At 35.9% G+C, this 26636-nt stretch overlaps 1 long non-coding RNA gene across 1 annotated transcript in view; it reads right to left on the bottom strand.

The window, feature by feature from the left end:
- Positions 1-6393: 6393 nt before the first annotated feature.
- Positions 6394-26636, bottom strand: part of LOC118499125 — a 50709-nt gene continuing 30466 nt past the window's right edge. The window contains exons 2-3 of the long non-coding RNA XR_004901643.1: positions 26493-26619; positions 6394-6579 (exon numbers count right to left, since the gene is read on the bottom strand). This is a non-coding gene — a long non-coding RNA (uncharacterized LOC118499125). The remainder of the gene's footprint in view (positions 6580-26492; positions 26620-26636) is intronic.

Raw genomic sequence — 26636 nt, 5'->3', positions numbered from 1 at the left:
CCATTACAAAAGCATTCATATAGTACCAATTATGTACATTACTTCTGTCCACATCATTCTATTTTTCTCCACATCAATAGATAAAAACTGAAATTTAACAAGTCTTTGTTATAATAAGAACATGAAATATTAACTACCTATTTTCTTTTAATTTTGAGTTTAGCCCACTGGTTCTGCCTTATTCAGCTAATATCTCCTTTCTATAACAGACACTTTAAAATACTATTCTGTGCAGGAAGTAAGGGAAAATAAAAGAGCAAAACATCCATGTGGCTACTGGAAATAAAATAAAAGGATAAGTACTAACAAGCAAGGCTTGTTTTTCCATAATAAAAAGTGGGGAATGATCTTAATTTATGCGGATAGAGCATCTCTCTAAAACATAGAAGTATGATGCTCTTACAAAAGAATGCTCTATATTAAAAAAAGGATGGAATAATCTTAAAGACTTACACAGAGCATATAATTTGCCTTGAATTCCCACCTCCAGACAAGACATACAGTCAAACTCTAATACTTAAACAGACCTTTGGAACCCTAGCCTTTGATAGGAGACAGGGGCTAGAAGATGGGCTAAAATAAAGAAAATAATATAAGAAGCTGTAGTTGTGTAGTAGAACTCCATGGACAGTGTCAGAAGGAGTCAGAAACCTCTGGCCACAGAAGAGTAAGCAAATAAATTCGGTACATAATCTTCACAATGTTTCTAATCATTGAGTAATAAATGAATACAAATATGAACTATATGCATGTTTATAATCTTTATTACCTCCATTTCATTTTTGCTACTTAATTATATATATATATTTAGCTTGAGCATATGATTTATGAACTTGATTGCTTATCAGAGTCATCTGAAAGCTTTTTTTAAGCTTTTTTAAAATTATATTTTATCGACTGTGCTATTACAGTGGTCCCAATTTTCCCCCTTTGTCCCCCTCCACCCAGCACGCCCAACTCCCTCAGGCAATCCCCACACTATTGTTCACATCCATGGGTCATGCATATAAGTTCTTTGGCTACTCCATTTCCTATACTCTACTTTACATCCTCATGACTATTCTGTAACTACCTACTTGTATTTCATAGTCCCCTTACCTCCTCACGGGTTCCCCCACAATCCCCTCCCATCTGGCAACCATCAAAACACTCTCCCTATCCATGATTTTCTCTCTGTTCTTCTTGGTTGTTTAGCTTGTTTTTTAGATTCAATTGTTGATAGATATGTAGTTATTGCCATTTTATTGGTCATAATTTTTATCTTCTTTTTCTTAAATAAGTCCCTTTAACATTTCATGTAATAATGGTTTGGTGACAATGAACTCTTTTAGTTTTTTCCTGTCTGTGAAGCTCTTCATCTGCCCTTTGATTCTAAATGATTTCTTTGCTGGGTAGAGCAATCTTGGCTGTAGGTCCCTGATTTTCATGACTGAATATTTCTTGTCAATCCCTTCTAGCCTTCAAAGTTTCTTTTGAGAAATCAGCTGACAACCTTATGGGAACTCTCCTGTGGGTAATTAACTTCTTTTCCCTGGCTGCTTTTAAGATGTGTTTTTGCCCTGGCTGGTGTGGCTCAATAGACTGAGTGCTGGCCTGTGAACCAAAGGGTCACTGTTTCTATTCCCAGTCAGGGCTCACGCCTGGATTGGAGGCCAGGTCCCCAGATGGGAGTGCGTGAGAGGTAACCACACTTAGACGTTTCTCTCCCTCTTTTCTCCCTCTTCTCCCCTCTCTCTAAAAATCAATCGATCAATCAATCTTTAATAAATATTCTTTTTATCATTAACTTTTGGCATTTTAATTATGGTATGTCTTGGTGTGGGTCTCTTAGCACCCATCTTATTTAGGACTCTGTACTTCCAGAGCTTGCATGTCTATTTCCTTTACCAAATTAGGGAAGTTTTCTTTCATTATTTTTAAAAAGATTTCCAATTTTTTGCTTTTCCTCTTCTTCTGGCACCTGTATGATGCAAATGTTGGAATGCTTGAAGTTGTCCCATAGGCTGCTCACATTACTCTCATTTTTCTGGATTCCTTTCTTGTTCTGATTGGTTGTTTTTTCTTCCTTATGTTCCAAATCATTGGTTTGATTCTTGACTTCACCTCCTCTACTGTCAACCTCCTATAAATTGTTCTTTATTTTAATTATGTATCCTTCATTTCTGACTGGCTCTTTCTTATGCTGTTAAGATCTTCACTAAGTTCTTTGAGCATCCTTATAATCAGTGTTTTGAACTCTGCATCTGATAAATTGCTTATTTCCATTTTGTTTAGTTCTTTTTCTGGAGTTTCTATCTGTTCTTTGATCTGGGCTATGTTTCTTTGACTCATTATTTTGGCAGCCTCCCTGTGTTTGTTTCTATGTGTTAGGCAGAGATACTATGACTCTGTCTTGGTAGTGTGGCCTAATGTAGTATCCTGTAGGGTCCAGAGGCACAGCCTCCTCATCACCCAAGCTGGGTACTAGAGGGGTGCCTTTCGTGTGGGCTGAGTATATTCTCCTTTTGTATGTGAGCCTTGATTACTTTTGGTAGGTCAGTGGGAGTGATTTACCCAGGCTGGTCAGCTACAAGGACTGGCTATGACTACTGAGCACCAACCTCTGCCTTCTGTGGAGTATCATCTGTGTGGGGGCAGGATGGTGGTGTTCTGACATTGTCTGTAGCTGTCTACTGGGCACATAGGCTCTGGGGTTTCCCAGGTGGTGCAGGCCAAGGACAGCCTCCACCTGTGTTCTGACCAGGCCCACACTGCCTGAGCTATAAAGCAACCTGAGATAGCTGCTACTTGTGCTGAGAGCTTGGGGATTCCGAGGGGAAGCCAAGCTGTGAATCTAGGCTGGCTGCTGCTATTCTGGGTGTGGGGCCACTTAACAAAAGGTACACAGCTGGGGGCTTATTGGGGCTGGCTCAATAATATATGGTTTAAGTGAACCTTAACTATTTTTTATATTTATACGTGACAGCTACAAAAGAAAAGTGGCACAAATAAAGATTGTTGACTCAAATATAATGAGTGTCATTGTCACAGGTGACATAATCCTCAAATATGGTAAACAATTCTTAATACAATTCTAAACTAAAGAGGTAGAATGTTTCATAGATTTTCACCATAGTTATATATCTGGAAAATCCAACTGATGTAAAAACTGTGCACAGGTTAAATGGTGACAAGTTGTAGGCTCAGATAATTATAATATTTTTCTCTATATGGAATTCTGATGATGCATTTAAAATTTGAGAAAAATATAAGGCTATAAGATTTCATTGTGTTTGTCTATCCTGCTCATTTCAAATGCCAGTATTATCCCCTTGTGACATTGCTGTGACAAAGTCACCCTTGCATATTTCCAAAATCTCTCCCAGCTTGAGGCACTAATTCCTTAAAAAATGCTTGGCTCTCATCTGTTTTTTTTTTTTTTAAAGAGTTTTGTAATAAAGCCCTAGCTGGCATAGCTCAGTGGATTGAGCACGGGCTGCAACCAAAATGTCGCAGGTTCGAGTCCCAGCCAGGGTACATGCCTGGGTTGCAGGCTATAACCCCCAGCAACTGCACATTGATGTTTTTTTCTCTCTCTCTCTATCTCCCTCCCTTCCCGCTCTAAAAATAAATAAAATCTTAAAAACAAACAAACAAACAGAGTTCTGTGATAAATAATCTAAGCAAACTTTCTAATTGAGATATTTACCTTTAGACTAAAATATGATTACCATTTTTATATAGGTTAATAGGGTAATTGTTCATTTATGAAAATCCAACTTCACTGTTAAATAAGAAATTTTATTGAAATGTTAGTATTAACTAATTAATTTATATGACCACAGGTACCATAGTTATTGGTTAGGAGAGTATCATTTCAAGTTAGAGAGCTGGTTTCAGTCTCAGCAATGTTTTACACTAGTTATGTCACCTATTACATAATACTTAACCTTTCTAATCTCATTACTTCACTTTTTTAAAAGATTTTATTTATTTATTTTTATAGAGGGGAACAGAGGGAGAAAGAGAGGGAGAGAAACATCAATGTGTGGTTGCCTCTTGCTTACCCACAACTGGGGACCTGGCCTGCAACCCATGCATGTGACCTAACTGGGAATTGAACTGGTGACCCCCCAGTTTGCAGGCCAGCACTCAATCCACTGAACCACCCCAGTGAGAACTCATCACTTCATCTTAAAAGTAGAGATTATAATGGGTCATAGAGGCAATGTAGATTTTTAGAAACCTACTTAACAATTAACCAAATACATACTAGCTATTGTTATTGTTAGTGTTCTAAAAACATTTTTAAGTTTGGACTATATTTCTTGACTTTTTCTTTAGTTATGAAACAAAGTAGTGTCATAGGATATCGAAATGCATTAATGTCTATTAAAGTAGGTAATTCAAAACACATAGGTAAAATTTGCATCGTAAAGATGTGTGAGATAGAAATAAACTATTTTTTTCTGGTAAAGAAACCAGATTTTTCCTATTTATTACAAGTTTTATATGAGTGTTTCCTTATACTTTTAGCACTGTGATTTTGCTCTTTCCAATATTGGCTGAGAGATGCCACAGCAAATTCTCTGCTTTTGTCTCAAGAGCAAGTAGCAATTACACTCACAGTCATTGGTCACATGGTTTTCAAGAGTGAGCAAGTGCCTTAGTTTCCCCGGAGCCTCGCTAGTATTTTTAAAATATTTTTGAGTTACATTGAACAAGTCCTTTTCTCTTCTTTAAACACATCAAGTGCATAAACCAAACTTAACCCCAATTATAAATATTCCCAGGATAAAGATGTGGTGCACATATAAAAGTGAGTCTATGCTTGTTTTCCCTTGATCCTCCAGTATCTAAAGACTTATTTCAAAATGTAAGGTGACGTGGAAGGTGAACGTCAGGAAACAAAGTGTGTTTTCCTGGGGTGGTAACTTAGACAGAGGTCTTACTCCCAGTCCCCTCTTCTGCCTTTAATTCACTGCAAAGCAGTTGGGCTTTGGGTCATTCAATATTTAAATATTGTGGATTGCTAATATGGTTAGCAATGTATTCTTTTTAGCAAAATCTATTACAATAACATTTGAGTATTGTGCCAGGGCCATTTATCTCTACAACTGTAATATGTATTTAAAACCCCTCATTCTTTTGATGTGCCAATACCCCTCATAACCCAACCTCTTTATATGATTAATGATCTGGTTGAAAACAAATTTTAGTTCTTAAACTGATCCATTTTTACATAGACAAATCTTTTGGCAATTTTGGGATTTTATTACAAGATGGGGTTATTAAAAGGCTCCTAGGGGGTAGGTTAATTAGTCTCTCTTTTTGACCGAGTGAAATATTTATTGGATCAGGTGGCAGCTTATTGTTCCTCAATCCATCACACTGCCCCATATGGAGGATATGTGCACCAGACCCTAACTTTCTCTGTTTTTTTTCTCAACTTTTGCTCTCTGCCCTCTACCCACCTCTTCCATTTTCCTTACTCTTCTGTACTTTTCTTTTTCATTGCATTTTTCACTACCTGGAAACATGTATCACCTGTTTATTGTTTGTTTCTGCACTAGGCCATAAGCCCCTTGGGGATCAAGGCTTTGTTTTGGTCACTGCTCTCACCTGTCTCTGAGAACTAGAACACAATAAGTATTTGTTGGAGGAATGGACAGAGCAAAGGATTTTCTTAGTCTTGGTTGTTAATGTAATCAAGTTAGAAATTCTTTTGTTGTTGTTGGTTCAAGTAGTCTAAAATTATACTTAAATAGAGAAAAGTAATCAAATTAGAGATTAATTTGGGGGGTGGGGGAGCCAGCATCATTATGTTATTTTACTTTAAGTGAAAATCTAGGAACAAGAAATTTTGAAAGATGAATTAAGGACAACTGTATGGAGGGAACATTTCAATATATTTTCTTAGCATCCCAGAGAATGAAGGCCTGAAACCCTTGAAAGGCAACACATCCACCTTTAATTTCCATCGAACAACTTCCTTAATAATATCAATACCATTTATGACTAAAGACAGCCTCTCAAATGTTACCTACATATCTCCTGGATAAGCTGGCATAGTTAAGAGTCAGTCCACGTGACATTTCCAGAGTAGCTAAGGAACAGGCACATGTAGCTGTTTTCCTCATAGTAGTTTGGCTACAACTTACATTCCTTAAAAACTTTCCAAGAAAAAAAACAAATCACGAATACTAGCTGCCACATGGTACAAACAGGAAGTTAATACTCGAGGAGAGAATGGGAGTCACATATCTCAGGACATAACAGCTTACCAATTGCAACATACATTGTCAAAACCAACTGATACATTTTGTAAGGTGACCATATTTCTTTGGAAATTCTGGGGACTCATCATTGCATAAGCATCCATGAAATTTACATATATTGCATGCTATGTTCAAAATTCTTTTTACATTCCCACAAGTAATATAAATTATCTAATGAAATCTTACAGTAGCTGCAGTCAGTCCAGATATTCAGGAAGTCCAGAAGAGGTCAGGATCGGAGCGGTCAAGGGAGCAATCACCCAGTTTTCCTGATCGCCTCCCTCACATTAGAGACACTTCCAGAGTGAGCCAGAGAGCACAACTGGAAAGAAAGAGGATCAGAATTAATCCTGCTCTTGAAAAGAGTTATGTCTGCTAATGTGAATATATTGACCATTTAATTGGTTTAAGGCACCATACTAGGTCCCCTAAGAATTGTTTTTGAGATCCTAGATGGTATTGAAAAAGAATTCTGTCTCCATATGGAGTGTTGGTGCCAGAATCTGTATACAAATGAACTGTTTTTTATTCTTTCCATTGCCTTCTCCCTCTTCCAAGTAATACCAGCATATATACTTAATTCAGAAAAGCATGCCTTGGTTTAAAGTTCTTATTAAAGCTTAAAAAAGATTACTAGTATATAATTCTGAGGTTCATAATTTCCCCTTAAATAAGCTATAGGTTAATGCATAAGCCCCCCTGTGGATTTTTCCCTTTGTTTAAATAATATCCTGTAATTCAAGCCAATATACTTTACAATAGCATGTTAAAAGCAAATAAGAAAGCGGTTTAGCTTTAAATTAAGGTTTCTCAATCAGCATTTTTACTCACTCTGGATATTTTCTGATACAAAGCTCTGGTCTCTCCTTTCATGATGTTATTCTGCAGTAGTAAAGCAAGTAACCACAGCTTCATAATGCTAAGCACTCCAGTGGGAAACACAAACAGAGTGCATAAACCAAAGTATTCATTTCATGAGGTTTTATTAAAAGGCTTCACCTCTAAATTGAGCTGTCATACACTGTTGGGAAACTTTTTACCACAGTTTATTTTAACTATGTAAAACATTAAAGAAATGAAATTTCTTCAGCTTTTCATATAATGGGCATGACCTCTCTTACACACTACAAGCAATCTATACCGCGTTTAATCAAATTGGCTGGAGAGTAAAATCGGGCCATATGTTTTCCCACTTTCCCCTATTTTCAGAAATGACCCCAACCTTTTAACATGCTGTAGGCTTTCATGTATATCCAGCAAGCTCTTTGGCTTTCTTACTGAGAATCTATACTGCATGATTAAAAGATACCCTTCAGATGAGAAGGACATTGGGTAATTTATAAATCATTCATTTGTGACACAGCTTCATACAGCATTTTAAGGAATTGCATTAACTGCTTTTGCAGTTTCCTCAAATGTTGCTTTCAGTTGGCAGTGTCGTAGGTCATTACCAATTTTTCCTTATGTAAGCAATACCAACTTTCTACTAAAATACTAATTTCCACCCTACGACAGTGTCTTTTGAAGTAGCATGTATATTTTTAAAAAATCAAGTTGCTTTGAAATATTAAAGGAATATATTTAACTGAAGGGTTTTCAGACAGGTTGTTTTTCTGTATTCCTGATGACAGAAAGATTTTAGCCTACAAAGTCAATAGTAAATTTTATTAAAGTCATTATTTTCCTGTTCCAAGCCTCGTGCTTTAAATAAACTACAGCTGACAATGCTGTCTTACATACTGTCATACTGTAAAATGTCCCCTCTTTATTACCTCAGGGACATCTCATTTAGAACTTTGAAAGTGTTTTCACATTGGAGTTAGTCATTCGCAGAGCTGGCCTATGGCTGTGTTTAAAGAATGTGGTTGCTACTTCTCTTTTTCTCTACGTATTCTAGGGAAAGATATAAACTTGCCAACACAACATTTTAAAGACAAAAATTAATGTTCCTTCTGCATAGATAAAATACATTTTGATCTTTCCACATTAGCGTGCTCTATTTATGACATTATTTTTCCCCCCGTGTGTAAGGAAAAGCAGAGCACTGGACATCTATCTAAAATTAGGAATTTTAATTTCCCCACAAACTTCATTCTTGATGAATACCCCATCCCCACTGCACCATCTTCTTGATCAACATAATCTTGATTATATGAATGCATAATTGCTGGAAATCAAATAATTATTCAGAAAACATTTTTATGAAAATCAAAAAGAATATATTGTTTCAGAGCCATCACATATTATTATTCCAAATTGTGCCGATTTTAACTTCCTGTATAATACACATTTTGTCACACCACCCTTTAACATAGATTGAGTAATTTTTAAATGGATTTTCTTTTCCTCCTTTACCCAGCCCCCTATGAAGAGAACAGAAAGGATCAGAGAGAAGAAAAAAAACAACTTGCCTTTACATTTGAAGTCAGATGTAATCAACGCCACTAAATCCGCATATATTTCTCAAGCTCTTTTCCTACTTTAAGATATTTCTACAAAGTACAGCTATACTGATCAGGACTATTGAAAGCAGGCGAAACTTGGATGGCTAGACTCTCCTTTCTTGCCTTTGGAGAAAACACCGGAGCACCAGAGGCCAGATGCATAGTTAACTGTCTGCACGGATGGGGTTGGTCCTCTCCTCCACCTTCCAAACCTGGCAGCATTTTCCTTCAGCTCATGCTGCATTCAGACCCAGAAGAAAAATAAGAAGATGTGTGCAAACTCTTGTCCTAGACTAATAACGGCTTGATCAATGGCAAGTCTTTGATTTCAAATCCAGTTCTCTCCTGTTTGATCTTTAGACAGTAATCTTGGCTGCTGGTCTGTGCCTACATTCAGAGCTTGTTGGTGTGTGTTTCTGTGGCCTTTTTGACCAAGAGAAATAGAAAGGAGACTGTAAAATATTCTCTCTTTGAAATGTGAAATAATTCATTTTAATAATACACTGTAAATATATAGCTAACAAGTGCCATTCCTCTAAAAGGAGAATTATTCTTTAATTAACAAATGTTTCTAATTTTTCTTGGTTTATTTTTTTAGTATCATACTGCAATTAAGCTATGTTTAGCTGTCTTGTATGTAAATCACTCCCACCCCCACTACACATACAGATGTGCACTCATTCCACATAGACACATACATGTACAACACAAGCCATGACCCAGTCAATAACCACAACACTGCTAAATTTCTCCATGTTCCTTCTACACACTTTAGAAGCCTAGCTAACCTCAATCACTGGAGCTCCTTATACCCCATGGTGTGAACTTAGATGGAATCGAAATGCCTGGTTTGTGATGTGTGTGTTACTCTTCACTTAAAAGTGCTTTTACTACATTTTCTTATCAATGGAAATCTTTTCAAAATATTTAAAAGCAATGCCTTTAAACCTTCTGGCTGCAAGAAAGCAAAAATGGCAGGTGGCTGTATGAAAGCTGCAGAATACATGTAAAGGACATCACTCATAGGGGTAAGGTGTAACAATGTTTGGAGTCCATTTCACACTTTCTACTGGGAAGAATGTGTTTCCGGGTGATGTGGGATTCTTTCCATTTGCCCAGTGAGAACATTAGCTGCTTTATAGAGCAATGTTGTTATTTTTAAGGAAAATGGAAAAATGAAACATTAGAAAACCTTCTTAGAAATAAGGAGAGCTGAGTTCAGTGATGATAAATAAAGAGGGCAGAAGGATCAACTTAAAACCACAAATTACTTGACTAGAAGAAATTAAAATGCTTTACCATTAGGCAACCTTTTTGAGGAGCAGAGGAAAAGGAACCTCATGCTTATGAAACAAGATTAATTAGGGAAAAGGAGAAAAATACATTATGCTTGCTACTTCAAATAGGTTACATAATGTGACTAATGCATACTTGTTAAAGGGAAGACCATAGTTTGACATTCAGAGCAAAAAGAAATGGTGACTATTGTTAGTTTAAACTATAAGTCTCTAAAACTCACTGCAGTGAGAAGTTAGGTTCAAAATGAAACTAAACACACAGTACAGTTGGCCTCTCTGTATACGGTACAGTCCCCATTTCGGTTCCTTTATGGGAGGTGACTAAAGGGTTTCCCTTCTTCCCTTCTCTTTGCATTTGTGCATTCACTGGCAGCTGAGAACCTCTAAAAGTTGACGTGTCAAGCAAGTGAAGCTCTTATAAATTTTTTCACTAAAGGTAAAATTCCTGAAACTTACCACTCTCTAAAACACAAATTACTTATATTTAATACTGTAGTTGAGATTGCTATGTAAATGTTATAGTCAAAGTGATAAAAGCTTTAGAAAGAAATGATTGATTTTTAACATGGAAACTATGCTTGTGTTGATGAGAAAAAGTGGGAACTTGTACTGGAAAGCAGTTGACCTACTATCACAATGTCACAGGTTCTCAGAATTTTAGAGCTGGAGGGCAAGCCCTCCCACTCTACTTATGAAGAACTGAGGCCCTGATTGGAGGAAGACTTGCCTCAGTGCTGGGCACCTGTCAGCAAGGGAATGGTTGGGAAAAGTGTCCTGATGCATCGGGAGCCTCCATCTGGGGCTCTCATATGTAGGAATTTATCCATTCTTTTACATGATGGTGGTTTCAACATCAGTGCACCCTAAAAGTGAAGACGTATACATGGCCCCAGAATGGACATTTTCAGATCGTTTTAAGCAGAGGGAACATGGAAGGCTGGTGTCAGAGTGAAAGTAATCTCTTGCCTGGAATTTTTTGTCTTTAGTTCCAGAACGATACACAGAGGCAGGAATAGAAATCCCCCTCATGCCTGTCTCTGGTTATACTGTGTCTAATTGCCATGTTTCACTGTTAGCCATCCTTCCTCCTGGTGAACAATTAACCAGTGTTAACTTATAACTTTGGACTCCTTTTCAGTTGTGCTTCTAATATCTTTGGGAGCAGAGTAAAGAACATTGAATTGAATAGACTATACAGCTTATTTGATTAATAAGTAAAAATATTTATTTAAAAAGCAATGAAAAAAAGAAAAATGTTAATTCATTAGCCATGTCTTTATGATATGGCTAATTTTGCAAATAATCATGAAATAATTGGACATTCAAGGCCTATAGTATTACTTGCTGGGATATACAAGAGTATGTAAGTATTATAACATATCACATGTATATGTATATATATATATATAATGTGGAATATTATATGTTATTTATACATAGGTAATATAATTAGTACTCACTGGGTTACACAAAGGTATATAAACTCTAAAAGACAATATATAAAGACATTTTACGCTAATCATGGGAAATAATGTTTCACATATAAGCAAGGCGGTCCCATTGTGAAATGAAGAATGAACAGTCTTCAGGGCCAGGGCCCACAAGTGCTCAGCACCCACCCTTCCATACCATGCTCTGCCTACTTAAGTCTTTGAAATTTCCTGTTCAGATTGTTTTAACTCTGTTTCCACTGCCTGAAAACCCCACTCCCTGAAACCCAAACTTCCAAGAACAATTTTCATTCATTATAGGCAGTTTTAAAGAGTTACCAAAGAGTTACTGTCTGCAGAGGACACGGACAGAGTTTGGATGTGGGTTCTATTCAGAAAAATGTGTATGAAACTCTTCAAGGTAGAGGACAAAGCCCAGTGTTGGAACAGATGGGAGCAGGAGGTTGGAAAAGAAGGACAACTGAGCAGAACTGAAGAACTGAGATCCATCTTCCTCATCAGCCACACATCCCTGCAGTACAATCTGAGAGCTTTGGGAATTCTGCATTAGAACCTGGGCTTCCAGAGTGTCATGAAGTATATTTGTCCAAGTAAGAAGGTAGGGCGCAGTTTACTTACATGTATTTAGCAGTTTTTTAGGTTTATATTGAACTTACATTATTGAGATAAATAATAGGTGGGTTTCACAAATGTTAGAGGACAGGCTGGTAATAGGTTGGGAACTCTGTATCTTACATGTTAACATAGATGTGTCCCTCTTCATAGTTTTGGATATGATAGATGCACTTTAAATTTTCAGGTCTATGTAGAGAAGGCCAAAAAAAGAACCACTCAAAATGATCAGAAGAAACAGTATCTTGTGCTCACACAGGATTGGGAACAGGGACTATTCCTGTTAGTAGACTGAGGACTTTATAACGATGACTGAAGTTCTCAGAAATGTCTCGCCTCTGTACTGGGTATTAATTGAACCCAAACTAAACATTGTTTTTAAAAGCCAGAACCAGTGGTACCAAGCTTTTTTCTAAATAACTTTTCTGTACTCTGGAAGAAAGCTCAAGGATATTTATAGGGCCCTGGCTGTTATAGCTCAGTAGAATGAGCACAGGCCTATGAACCAAAGGGTGGCTGGTTTGGTTCTCAGTCAGGGCACATGCCTGGGTTGTGGGCCAGGTCCCCAGTAGGTGGTGTATGAGAGGCAACCACACATTGATGTTTCTTTCCCTCTCCTTCTCTTCCTCTCTCTCTAAAAATAAATAAATAAAATTTTAAAAGAATATTTATAGGAATATAAAATATCTGATACTTTAAAATAGAAAATTCACAATATGTAGTAGCCAACCAAAAATTAGAAATGTGCAAAAAATAAATGAAAAATAAGACATATAACAAAGAGCAAAACAAGTTGTTTGCAATTGACCCAGAACTGATATAAGTGTTTGAATTAGCAGACAAAGGCATTAAAACAATTATTCTATATGTTCTATATTCTAAAACATTCATTCTACATGTTACAGAAGTAGAGACACGGAAATCAAATTTCTAGAGATAGAAACTTTGAGGTGAACGATAAACTCATGAAGTTAATAGCAGATTGAAAATGAAAGAAAACATTAGTGAGTGAGAGACATAGCAATAGAAACTTTACATAATAAAATATAACAGAAACTATAATTTGGACAAATTAAACTAACAAGCAAGATAGACACAGACTCATAGAGAGCAGGCTGACAGCTCTGGGGACAGGGGTTGCAGGTGGAGGGACTGAGCAAAAAGGAAAACGGTCTCATGGACTGGGAAAGCAGAATGGTGATTGCAGGGGAGGTGGAGAGGGTGGGGAGAAGTAGAAGCGGATTAAGGAGGATAAATGGTAATAGAAAAACAATAAAAAGAAACTATTAAAAATAATAAATCATTAATGATCTGAGTGACAACTTTAAGCATTCTATTGAATACATAATTGAATTCCAGAAAGAAAAAAAGAAAGAAAATTATTTCTTTTATGAGAAAAGAATACATATTTTAATAATATGAAGAATATTATTTCTTCATATTTGAAGAAATAATGCATGATAATTTTCCAAATTTGATTAAGACTACAAACACAAAGGTCTAAAAGTTCAATAAATTCCAAACACAAAATGTAAAGAAAATTACACAAAATGATGTCAAAATCAAAATTGCTCAAAACTAGTAATAAGAGAAAATCTTAAAATCACCCAGAGGAAAAAGGACATGTTAGGTACAGAAAAGCAAAGATAAAACAGAAGTTTCTCATAAAAAACAATGCAAGTTAGAAAAGTGGAACCACATTTTGAAGCATCAAAAAATAAAAAAAACAATAAAAATAAAAAGCCCCTGACTCCATCAATTTAATTTCTATGCCCAGAAAACATATATGTAGAAAATAAAGACAAAATAAAGATTTTTTGTACACATAAAAGGGCAGAATGTATTTACCACCAGAAAATTCATAAGAAATCTCAAAGTATTTCAGGTAGAAGACAAATAATATAAGATAGAAATATGAATCTATGCCAATGAAAATCCCCCCAAAGTGGTAACCATATGGGTAAACATATAACAATTTTTTATTGTTTAAGTCTTTTAAAAAGAGAACAAAAACACTAAACACAGTAGTCTGTGGGGAGTATATTCGAAGACCCCACGGAGGCCTGAAGTCATAGGTAGTACTGAGTCTTCCATATACTATTTTTTCTCTAGATGTATATACCCTTTTACCTAAAGGAAGCACTTACAGATTCTTAATCTAAATTATATCCAAGTTGCCAGAATCACTTCTCTTGCATTTGGGGGTCATTGTTAAATAAAATAAGAATTACTTGAATGCAAGCAAGCACTGAGATACCATGGCAGTCGATCTGATAACTGAGATGGCTGCTAGGTGACTAAGGGGCTGGAAGTGTATGTAGGGTGATTATGCTGCTCAGAGGAATGATTCACATCTCAGGTGGGACAGAGTTGGGCAGATTTCACCATGGTACTCAAAACGATGGGCAATTTAAGATTTCTGAAGTGTTGGTTCCTGGAGTTTTGCATTTAATACTTTTGGGTCACAGTTGAACACAGGTAACTGAAACTCCAGAAAGCAAAACCATAGATGAGGAGGAACAACTGCAACTCACTTTTAAATTATCATTGAGAAGAAATCAAGAGGAAATTAGAAAGTAGTTTAAATAAAATGAAATAAACATACCACATATCAAAATCTGTGTGATTCCTCTAAAGCAGTATTTGAGGCAAACTTATAGTTGAAGTGCCTACATTAAAGAACTTTCAAACTAATGATCTCACCTCTGCTTTAAAAAACTAGAAAAAATAACAACTGAAACTAAAAATGAGAAGAAAAATATAAATAAACCCAAAGTAAGCAAAGAAAAATATAAAGATGTACATATCAAAGTGGAAGACAGTAAAATTAAAAGAAGAAAACAGTAAAACCATAGAGAAAATTGATTAACCCAAAAGTTGATATAAGAAGATCAATAAAACAAATAAACCTATAGCCATACTGATTATGAGTAAAAGAGAACAGACACAAATCACTAATATGAGGGACGAGAAAAGGGACATCAATGCAGAAAACACCTAAAAGGATAATAGGGGGATATTATGAATGACTTTATGTCAACAAATTTGCCAACATATATAAAATGGAAAATTCCTTGAAGAATACTGTAAAATTTCACTAAACATAAATTTAAAAATTATACATCTACTAAGAAATTGAAATTGTATTTAAAAACTTTGCCACAACAAATGCCCATGCCCAAACTAAAGAGATTACAAAAAGAAAAGTACAGAACATTATCTTTATGAGCATAGATATACTCTAAACAAAATTTTAGCAAGTCAACTTTAACATTATTTAAGAAGATAAATACCTCCTGACCAAATGAGTTTTATTTCAGGAATGATTTCACATTTGAAAATAATCAACATAATCAATATAATTGACCACATGATAGATTGACAGATTGAAAAATAAAAATCTGATTGCTGTCTCCACAGATGCAGATAAAATATTTGACAAATTTAGGAGTGAACCTGAAAAAATAAGTGCAAGACCTGAACATCAAAAACTATAAAACACTGTGGACAGAAATGAAAGAAATAAATAATTAGAAAAATATATCATATTCATATGTCAGGAGACAAAATATTAAGATTTCAATTTTTCCCAAAGTGATCTGTTGATTTGGCACCCTATTAAAATCTTATCACATGCAGACACTGACAGCTGATATTAAAGTTTAAGTGGCAATAAAAATGATCTTTAATTATATAAACAAATATAAAAAGAAAATGAAACTTGTAAGTCTAGCATTACCTGATTTCAAGGCTTTTTACAAAGCTACCATAATTGAGACGTCATTGTAGTGATGTAATGATAAATAGATCAATTAAACAGAATAGGAAACTATTAATAGATATATACGTAAGATGAGCTAATTTTATGACACAGATGCAAAGGCAAATTGGCCCTAAAATAATTAGGAATTTGTATGCAAAATCATGCAATGTAATCCACAGCTGGTACCATATACAAAAATCAACTTTAAAAGAAGTATGAACCTGAATACAAAACCTGAAAGTGCAAAACCTTTAGAAGAAAATGAGAAGTTTTTTTTTCACTTTGTGTTAGGCAGATATTTCATAAATATGATAACAAGAGCACAGTTCATAAAAAATTATGATAAATCAATTTCATCACAATGAAAAATATCTACTCTTTAAGACACTGTTAAGAGTCTGAAAAGGTAAGCCAGAGGATGGGGGAAAATGCTTGGTAAACCCCTATCAGATAAAGAACTTGTATCTAGAACTAGTATCTAGTTGTAAGAGAGAGAACTCTAACAACTCAATAATAAGAATATAAATAATCCCAAAGTTTGAAAAAAGGTAGAATGGATACTTCACCAAAGAAAATATAAAAATGACAAATGTATATTTGAAAAGATGTTTAACATCATTATTTACTAAGAAAGGCAAATTGGAAGTAGAATGAGCATTACTACATACATTCAAATGACTAATATTAAAAGGATCGACCATACCAAGCATTGATGAGGCTATGAATCAACTAGAATTCTCATTCAGTGCTGGTGAGAAGGTAAAATGGTATAATCACTGTCGAAAACAGTTTCACATTTTATTGAAAAGTTAAGCATATTGTCTATATGACCCAGTTATTCTACTCCTAGAAAAATAAAAACCTATGTCCAAACAGATACAGGAATATTCATGGCAGATTTATTTGTAACAGTGGAAACAACCAAAATGTCCATCGGTAGGTGAATGGATAAACTGCTTATAATATATCCACACAATGAAATTCTATCCAACAGTAAAAAAGGATAAACACATGCAACAGTGTGGATGAGTTACAAAAAAAGTATGCTCAGTGAAAGAAGCCAAACAAAAACGAGTATCTACTACTGTGTATTATTTCATTTAAAACAATTCCAGAAGATCAAAACTGATCTGTCATGACAGAAAGCATATACATGATACCTGAGGAAAGAAAGCCTGGACAGGGAGTGATTATCAAGAAGCAGGAGGAACGATAGATATGTTCACTTTCTTGATTGTAATGATGGTTTCTCAGGTGGAAACATTTGTCCTAACTTATCAAATAGAAAATTTAACTAGATATATATACATAAGATGACATATATAATACATCTTTTATATATGATCGTCTGTTGTATTAATTGGATCTCGGTGACCTGTTAAAAATCATCAGTGAGATGAATTTGATTTTTTGCTTTTGTCTTTTTGTGTTTTAGACACTTGAAAAGTCAAAATTTTGTATACTTCTATCCTAAGTTCTTCCTTAAGTACTTTTTCTTTCCAAGCTTATCAAAAAAATTCAAGGGTGTATACGGGGGAAACCAGCAATTCTCACTGTTTTTATTGTTTAATTTTTATTTGTTATTATTTTGCCAGACATGGGGGTATTTTATTTATACATTTTATTTAATTTTCCTCTTTCTTCTCTTTCCTTGACTGTACCTTTCTGCTTAAACTATTTTTCCCAATTCTCTAAGTAATATATACAATATACCCCAAATTTAGGTCACTTTGCATTACTTTTCTTGGCATCAGTGTCAGATCAATAAAATGAAGTTTGGATTTTCTGAAAATTGTTTTACAAGAACACCAATAGAGAAAATACAAATTCATGAAAAAAGGCAAAGATAGGATTTCAAAATACGACTTTTATTATATTACCTACAGAGTGGTTTAGTATATAGAGATTTCTGAACACATAAACCTGTATCTCTTCACTGTGAGATACAGGTTTCTCTTAGTGAGTCTTCTAAAGTGAAGGATCCTCACTACTCCATTATTACTATTAGCTCTTCCCTTCAAAAATTTTTTACCTTTTCCTGTTCTATCCTATATCTGCTTTTTCATTACTGGCCATGTGGCTTCCAATTATTTGATGCTCTCACCCTAGGAACTGTCTACCCACATCTGTGTCTCTATTTCTATTTCAAATGTTGATCTTCTATTTATATTTTGAGTCTCAACTATAAGTACTTACTTTTTGGTAGTGTACATTGATGGGCATAACCTATATCCATTGTATTTATAGATTCTTCCCAAATCACCTTACAGTTCCTATTTGTCCTGGGGTTCTCTGAAGATGTAGATGTCTCCCAATTTAAATGAAGGAAGTTAACAATAAAAGACAACAGATTTTATTATGTAGAGAAACACTAGTACTCTTTTATATAACGATCATAAGTCATTTTCCAAGGAAAAATCTTAGGAAATATTTTGCTTTTACTGATTAGTTAAATCCTCCAAAGGAGGCAAAATGGTTTATAAATGTAGAAAGACCTTGAGTTCATTAGTGTACAACATGATATATGGTACCCTAGCAAGTACTAGAAGCTCTAGTGAATTCTTTTCTTCACCTGCATCCTGCAAGTGTTGATGAAAGTCATCAATTTGAAGAGAAGTCATCCCTTGCAACTTAGTTTACATTTCGTATGAAATAATAATATAGAAAGTTTTGTCTTCAGATCTCTTAGCATTTTAAGTAGGCATATGACTGGTGATTGGCTATTTCAAATCTCAAGTGATAAATTTGAGTAAGAACAGCATTAATGAGGTTATTTGAAAATGATCACTAAATGAGGAATATATGCACACATTCCCATAGTAATTTGTTCCTATTTATCATCTGGACATTTCCATCATGGTCTAAGTATCATCCCAGACTAGTACCATGCAACCTAGTTATTCTAATTTAGAAATTAATTAAATCCAGCATACAAAAACACTCCCTGAGTGCCATTCATGGATAGTTTCTCCTAAGCTGCTTTTGTATTTGTATATTGTTATTCTAATACTAACATCCATTTTACTGGTTCTCTTAGATTTCTGGTTTAGGTCAAATGCAAGTGAAAAAACTGCCTCAAAACAAGAAAAAATATGCAACGATGATCTCAAAGGTACTAAATACAAATCAAAATGATTTAGGGGACTACTCAATAATAAATTTATCAAGAATAAGCCAGTATGAACGATGAAGATTATTAAGATATCATTTTAACACATACAATGCCAATTTACAAAGTCCACCGAGACACAGGTTTTAAATTAGCAATTTGTTATCATCATCAAAATTTAGGTGGTAATTATTATCTTCAAAACATTTACATTCAGTCATGGTCGATACAAACTTGCAATGTATTATCAATAACCAATATGTTAAAATGAGCTACTAGGTTAACTAATTTTTGAAGGCCTTAGATTAAACTTTTTTCTGCTACCTTTGCATACATTTAAAACTCAGGTAATTTTAGTATTGATTGCTAAGTCTGTAGCTCTTCTTTAATCATCCTTCTCAATTTCCTATTTTAGCCTGTATTTATCTGCACACTTAAAATTTTACAAATAAATACTTTAATGTAGCACACACAGACCAGGCAAGTCTCAATGTAATCTGGCATTGCTGCAAATCATCAATTGTAGGCTGGTAAGTACAGATGTAATACACTGGTTAATTTTATGATATTGAATTCTATTTAAGGCACTTAAATTTGTGGCATTTCTTTCTGATGGATTAACTATAAAATTGTTTTAAATACTATTTGGCATGGTGTTGTAATTAGCTAGGGCAACTTCACTTTTGATCCCTTTTGTCAACACTGAGGCAAGTGTTATTAATATTTGTTTTTCTCAGGCTTCCTTACAAGTAGAAATAATCATGTTACATATTTTTAGACAGTGAGACATAAATAGAGATCTGGTATTTTTGTAATTGTCTAATAAAAGGGACAGATTTTGTGGCTTCATACTCTCCTTTCTTCCTGCCTTGATTTGTACGTGGAGCTGCAGCACCCTTCTTGTCATTACGAGGCTAAGCAGTAGGATGTGCATGAAAGATCAATACACTGAGGATGGTAGAACAGAAAGGTATGAAGACCCGGGGTCATCCATGGCACCTTGGATGCCATGAGTCGTTGCAGGTGGGTCATTGCAACTTAACTTGCTCTACCAGACTTCTTGCAATGTGAGATAACTAAACTTCTTCATTACTTAAACCTTTTGTTTTGGTTACTTTTCTAATGCTGTGGGTAATAATATTCTTAATACCACTGTTTGAATTTTTTAAGTAGAGAAACTTTTCAGATAACTATTTATTAATAGAGCGAGTGGTCATATGTATAGTTATTTTAACACAGGCCATAGAAAGATTTTTTTAGTCAGGAATATGCTTGGCCTGTTAGTTTGAAGTATATCAGTTGATAAATGAAAAAGCAAAGAGTTATTTGAAGTATTAGTTGGGAAGGCACATTATTACAAAGAAGAAAACCATTAGAATAATTGGTGAGAAAATAATAGATGTTGTACCATATTGTGGAATAAATAACTGGTGAAAAATAATAGATGTTGTATAACATTATGGAATAAATAATTGGTGAGAAAATAATAGATGTTGTACAATGTTATGGAATAAATAATTTAATGGCAGATATGACTATTAAATGACAAATGGAAACAATCAAAGACGAAATGACTAGTTTAATGAAAAACATGATTTTGTGTGTTTGACCAGAAGTTTAGTATCAATGTTGGGTATATTCAACTTAATTAAATTCAGAATAAGGTTTAGAATTGGCTTGAGAATGTGGTGAAAATGTTGCTCCTGGACATTTGTTGCTGGTTAGAAATGATTCACAAATTCAACGCTCATTGGAATGTTGATTATGTCAAAACATGCCAGATATGATAGCTGCAAAACAATTTATTTCACGCTTTAAATGATAAAAGACAATGGACATGCATTATTTACCCTTCTTTAGTGATAATTCATGAAACTTATGTGTGCTTGCTGGAACTCTAATTGCCTTCTTGTTCATTAGGATAACATCGCATCTGAGGAATCATCTTAATGTGAGCTTGCACATTTAGATATTGACACCAGTAAGGCAGCCTATCTGGACTGCTGGGAGTGAGCTGAGGGCAGGGACAGGAGGGGCCATGGGGGAACATGGACCTGGGCCATGGGAATGGAACCTGGTAGCCACTTGTGAACCAAGCCCCATTCCTTCTAGACAGAGGTCAGAGGTTTGAGCACCGGGGCATTGTGTGCAGCCAGACGATACCTTTGCAAACCATCTGGGGTGGTGGCTAGGACACTGAGTTTCACTTCTATGGCTGAGGCTGCATTGCCTGGGTAATTGAGCGCATGCCTTGCAGATGCTCATTCCCTATGCGGAGGTCATGTTCCTGGCTGCAGATGACCCATCTCTCCTGTTGATGTCTCCCTCAGGGCTGCCTGAGAGGCTACCCTTGGCACTGTGTGTCAGGCCATAGATGATTTTCCAGGATCCCTTTACTTATGCTTTTGGTTAGGTGGTTCTCTGGTGGTGGACCCCTAGTGTAGGCAATTTGTTCATATGGGGACTAGAACATGGGAAGTGTGGAGTTGAAAGACTGGAACAGGAGTCATCCTATTGGCCATGATGGTGGCTGGTGGAGGTTCTTACACTGAGCATGTGCAAGGCTAGCAAGATAAATGGTTAAAGGGAAAAAGCCCTCTTACTGCTTCTGGTACCAGAGTTGGGGTGGGACTAGAGCAAGGCAGGCACATATACAATAGAAGTTAAATGGTGGCAGGGGGAGGGGCTGAACCAAAAATGCCTATCAATCTAGGCAGGGGAAAGAAGGGATTGGGTAGGAGGTGGACAACCCAAAGTATACACAAGTTTAGGAAGTTAATTGGTTATCCTGAGAAAGCACCAGCACCATCCCACACCCAATGCTAATATAAACCCAGGGGCACAAAGAAATGCTCTCTCCTGCTCAGGACATACACTCAGATGATGCATTGGCCTGTCTTCTCCATGGAGCAGGCAACCTTAGCAGTCACATGGCACATGGCCTCTAGAAGAGAGTCTCTCTCTTGATCTCTCTTGCTGACATGGTGGACTATTTGCTGGTGTGTTCACGTGCTCTCCAGCCCAGGAGCATAGGGCATTTTGGCCCTAGCACCCACGTGACCAATGGCAGCACTGGCTCCACACACAGCCTTGAGGAGGGAGCCTGCAGCCAGATAGCAGCTGAGAACAAGCAAAGTTACCTGGACGACCACTTAGCAACTGCCTCAGGCCCTGAAGAATGGTACTTTAAAGTAGGGCAGGACTCTGGGTACTACCTTTTGTTTTGGATTTGCTGAGAATGTTTGGGTTTTGTCTGGGTTTTGTCTGAGTTTTGAGCTTTAACATGGGAAGTCCCCCATTCTCCCTGAATGTTCAGCATCTGAATAAAAACCTCTTTCCTTTCTTGCCAGCTTCTATCTCTCTAAAGTTTGCCTTTTGTAGAGGCAGGCAGCAGAACCATTTTTGTTCAGTAGCAGTACTCTGACTCTGTCTCTGTCCTCTCTCTGAACTTAAAACGAGAACTGTGTTGAAATCTGTTTAGTTTTTAAATGTGCAGAAAATAGTTCAATGTGGATGACTTGTTTGGACCAATTTCAATTGTGTTGCACCTAGCCCCAGAAATTACCTAAGTACCGCTGTTGCAACATTTGATAGAACCCCTGGTAATTAAAGATTGACTGATACCTCACATTAACATCTGTCTACTAAATATTAAGTATCTATTAATGGCTGTGACCAGTGAAAACAGGTTGAGAGGTGAGGTCAATATCAGAATAGCTGTGTATACACTGGAGAAGGCATAAAGGTAACAACATCTGAGGCATGTAACTGCCCATCATAAGCATGTTTCAGACTGGTGCAGAGAAACGTGTTAAAATTTCAAATGTTATATGCATGTTCTGTGAATCTTGATTTCCTGCATGGTTATCTGGAAGTGGCTAAGGTAGAGGAAAGAAGCTAACAATTCAATGTGGATATCAGTGGTAAAATCCTAGTCAATAAATTTCATTCTTATCTTTGCCTAGCGTGGTTCTTATAATTCAGATTTTAAATTAAGGAAATTATTCCTCTTAGTTACTTCAGAATCATTGGAATCCAACAATGCATCCCAAACCACACTTTTACCTTACTAGAAAATTTGATATATAGGATTTACAGTTTCTATAATTATTTCATTCTTAAGAAGTTTAATTCCTAATCTATGAACTGACATTTATTTCCCTAGGTGTAATTAGAAAATCGGGAAAGATTGGAATCAAGATAAAAATCAATAACGAATAGCCACATAGAATAAGGCTTTTAGAAATGGAGCTGTGGGATGAAGGTGGTGGTGGGAGAAGACACGCACATGTATTGCCATATGAGTTAGGCAGGAGAAACATAGACGTTCAAGAGAGCTTGATAGAATGTGCTTTGGCCTAGAGTCACTTAGTGAGTACATTCACCCTGTGTTCTGGGAGAGTGGGGAGAGAACTGAGAAATCCGAAATAGGAATGAGGCCATTAAGTCTCTAGGACTGTTACAGGACACAAGAAGCATGGCCTTCAAATTCTAAAGTCACAGAGTCATTAAATATTGATGACAAAAATGGGTAAACTGTCTGATGTGATGAAAGTTATCTGCAACAAAACCAAGAGTTTATACGTATATTGTTGGAATAGAAGTGGAATGAGATAGTAAAGTGAATTTAGTCATCAGGGTATGGCACATTGAAATTAATTATACAGTATTTATTAACATTAAGATATATGAATTGGTATTTGGCAATCAGTGAGTTTTCTTTATGGTGCTGTATTAGTGAATATAAATTTTTATTGAACTTTAAACATTTATAGACTTTTATAGGTATATTTAAGATCTTTAATTTTCTAAACCTATTTTTCCCATAAAGTCCTAAATATCTCATTTGCAAATCTCCTGCTGAAAGGTTGCTAGAAATCCAGGTGTTGGCGGTTGAGAAAGGATTGATACTATCAACTTTGAAGCATCATATATCGCTAAATGAAATATATTCATATTAAAAATTAAATATTGACATATATACTAATTCACATATATCTTTTATATTATTTATTGTGCTGGATTATCTAAAGTTTTCTTTAATTATTTCAAAAAGAAAAAAATCTGAGCGTGCTAAGGCCGATCCATGTATGACACTTCCAAGTGAAGATTCTAAGGTATGTTCCTTTAATAGCAAGAACTATTCTGCTTCAGTCTTCTAAGATCATTCTACTTAGGCTAGAACCTGTTTGCTTAATCAGTTGATAAAGTATTAAGTGGCCTTTAAAAAGAAACCAGATTTTGTTTTGGTGGGGAGGAAGGGTAAAAGAAGACAGAGCTTAATTAACCAGACTGACAGGCTCCCTAGATCTCTCAAGTGTTTAAATTAAGAATTGCAAGTTCTTGAAACTTGACAAGGCAGGCAGGGTTGTCACCGCTGCTGTCTGAAGCAGAGGTAAGTACAGATTAGGCTTGTCCTATCTCTATCATAATAGGCATTTTTCCAAGATCTAAGAACTTCACTGTGAACAGACTTGGTGGTTTTCTTTATTATTGGAAAATTAGGACAATAATGAAAATTTCACCATATTCAAATATTGTTCATTTAGCAATAAATATTTGTTATTGGACAGAATAGCACCATCATTGTAGTAAATATCTATACACAGAGAGAGACGCATTCCTTTATTAAAAAGAATTACTCATTTGTACTGCATCCTGGCTCCCAGGTTGAGTGTATTCACATCAGAGATTGATGTGCATCAGATCACTGGATGAAGTGCTCAGGGGCTAGTGTATGTTATTAGCTCCCATCCACCTGGTCAGAGCTTTCCTCTGGAATGAGAGGTAGCCTTTCTGTTATTTATTTTCTCCATGTGCAAATATTCACAAGCATAAATATATACATATGCTTGGAGCATGTTCCACTACAGTCGACATCTGGCAAGTCTCCATTATGAGACTTTCGATGCTTCCAATGAGTGATAAAATGGAATTACAAGAAGGAGGTGAGGATGGGGAGTAAATAATGCAAATTATGGCCCACGAGTCTCTTCTTTTGAATTAGGCAAGTATCAAGCGTATATATTCTGTAAAGCATCTAATTCCAATCTTTAAGCAACTCCTGTTTACATGCTGATTTCTGGAGGATCAAAGGCATTTGGGTATTAAAAATACACCTTTCAGATATTTGTGTGTTGATACCTCCTTGCAGAGAAAGCTTTTTTCTATGCTGACAGTAAACAAAGGCCTAAGCACATTAAATATTTTAAGGTATACGCAGAATGGGCACATACTTTATATTTAAAAAGAAAAAAAACTTGATTTTCAAGAGGAAAGATGTTTTGGCTTCCTCTGTCACCTGGCTGAAGAAGAAAAAAAAGGAAGAGGAAAAAAAAGTTACTGTGTGCAGTTAATATCGAACAGCAGCCATCTCCAGATGATCCCTGCTGCATCCAATTTCTGCCAAAATGCTTTCTGTTAAACCTCCATCAAACAGACACACGGCGCACAAAAGAAAACCTCATCACCAAGGGAAACTAATCCACCGGTGCGCAATGTAAGCCTGTCAACTTTTTATTATAAGAAGTCATCACTCATTTCAGTGAAGATTAAAAGTATGACTAAATTGAGAAAATCCTCTTAGCCATTTGGAATTTTAATAGAGGAGAAAAGGGGGTGAGTAAAATTTAGACTCTATGTGTGTGTGCCTGTGTGTATACATATATAGTGAGTGAGGCAGTGTGCATACATATGCACATACACACAGTATATCCATGCCTGTGTGTGCAAGCATCTGTATATATACATTAATTGGATGGATGCTGGTAATTATGTCTATAACTTCAGCCTCCTAAAGAGGAAAAGCTACCAAAAATTCATACATAAACATGTAGCCTTGTAGTAGGTTTTCTCAGTTACCACAGACAAACAGTTTCTGATTCAGAGGAGCTTAAGAGATAAGAATGGAAAATGAGTCCTCGCAGCTTTAATTACATCGCCACTGGCAACAAGGTGTTACCGAGGCAGAATGACAATTGCTTGTACTCAGAGTATAGATTCAGGGTCAATATGCTATTTCATCCTAGTACACCAGAGCAGATGAGCACCATGTTGTTTCTATATTGGCCTTGCAATGCTTCATCCCTGCAGGTAAAGTTAGAGTGGTGTGCAATTAGAATTACAGGAGACGTATGCATCCATAGTTATCTACTGCTGGGTTTCGAAGGTTACCCTAAACATGGTACATTTTATTTAAACTGTCATTAAACGTATGGGTAATCTTTTACATTTAATGACCATAATCATCTTTCCCTTCCAAAGAGTATTAAAGCACGAATATTTCTCCAGTCTGAAGTGTGAAAATGATCAGCTGTTATCTCTGGATATCAGTTACCTTTTAAAAATTCACAGGAACTTTACGTTTGTGTAACTCCTCCTGTGCTTTGGTGTACCCACATCCCCCTCCCCCCTTTTTGCAACACAGGAATAAGGTCACACACGTTACACATTTGGTTATTAGCTTCCAGCAGTAATCCTCAGCCTAAGTCCACATGATCATTGGAGAACAAACAAGTCTTGTCACTTGCCAAGAAGATAAACTACAACTATATCTTACCTTTATGCGCTTACACAGACACCATCTGGCAGTGAAGTGAGTTGGAATTCTTTCTGCAAATCACTAAAGACCAGGTACAACCAGGAAACCTGCCTCTTACAGCAGAGAAGAGCAGTGATGCTGATACCTTTGGAGAGGATGGGG

This window comes from Phyllostomus discolor, chromosome 2 (assembly GCF_004126475.2).
Source record: "Phyllostomus discolor isolate MPI-MPIP mPhyDis1 chromosome 2, mPhyDis1.pri.v3, whole genome shotgun sequence".
In the NCBI taxonomy this organism is placed as follows: Eukaryota; Metazoa; Chordata; class Mammalia; order Chiroptera; family Phyllostomidae; genus Phyllostomus; species Phyllostomus discolor.
This window is presented reverse-complemented; position numbering and strand designations above follow the sequence as displayed.